Raw genomic sequence first — 991 nt, 5'->3', positions numbered from 1 at the left:
AGTCAGTTCTTCACATCAGGTGGCCAAAGTATTGGAGTTTCAGAGGGTAAAGCTAAGAGTCCCAACCCTATAATCATGACTTAATCTTCTTGGGGATACCATTTTGAAGCTATCTGGGCTATTCCATCTGAAATGGAACAAAACTCATGTAGGAATAAATTAAAATTTTTTTAATATTATTAACTTTCTCATATAGAAATTATCATGGTTGGCGGGCAAAAATTGAGCCAAGATGCTGCAAAATCTACTGACTCTTGGTCAGACTGCCCAGGGGACCATAAGTATTGATTCACACAGGCAGTTTGAAAATAAAGTTTCAGAGAAACAAAAGTTGTTTCAGGAGTATAATGGAATTCCAGTGCATGTAAAATGTGGGAAAGCTGATGCCCTTGGTATAGAGCCACCTTGATTCTTACAGTTGGTGGAACAGCAGATGCCAGCTGTGGTTTATATATCAGCTGGCTGTGGCTTCATTTCCCAAGATTCAGTTTATTCTCCCATGAATCAGTCAGTTCAATACCATTATAGCTCTCTGTGGACCAATAATCTGATAAGTAACTGAGTTCTTTGAGGATCTATATTTATTTACTTGTACTAGTTAGTTAGTTAGTTAGTTCAGTCGCTCAGTCGTGTTCGACTCTTTTCGACCCCATGAATCGCAGCACGCCAGGCCTCCCTGTCCATCACCAATTCCCGGAGCTCACTCAAACTCACATCCATCGAGTCAGTGATGCCATCCAGCCATCTCATCCTCTGTCGTCCCCTTCTCCTCCTGCCCCCAATCCCTCCCAGCATCAGTCTTTTCCAATGAGTCAACTCTTCGCATGAGGTGGCCAAAGTATTGGAGTTTCAGCTTTAGCATCACTCCTTCCAATGAACACACAGGACTGATCTCCTTTAGAATGGACTGGTTGTACTAACTGCCACCAATTAAGCAGCCTTTACCATGAAAAAAAAAATCCCAAATAGAAAAGAAATGAAAGATTTCATC

At 41.5% G+C, this 991-nt stretch overlaps 1 pseudogene; it reads left to right on the top strand.

Moving 5' to 3' along the window:
• Nucleotides 1–232: 232 nt before the first annotated feature.
• Nucleotides 233–503, top strand: LOC120868623 (annotated as a pseudogene).
• The last annotated feature ends 488 nt before the right edge of the window (nt 504–991 follow it).

This window comes from Oryx dammah, unplaced genomic scaffold (genome assembly GCF_014754425.2).
Source record: "Oryx dammah isolate SB20612 unplaced genomic scaffold, SCBI_Odam_1.1 HiC_scaffold_10, whole genome shotgun sequence".
In the NCBI taxonomy this organism is placed as follows: domain Eukaryota; kingdom Metazoa; phylum Chordata; class Mammalia; order Artiodactyla; family Bovidae; genus Oryx; species Oryx dammah.
This window is presented reverse-complemented; position numbering and strand designations above follow the sequence as displayed.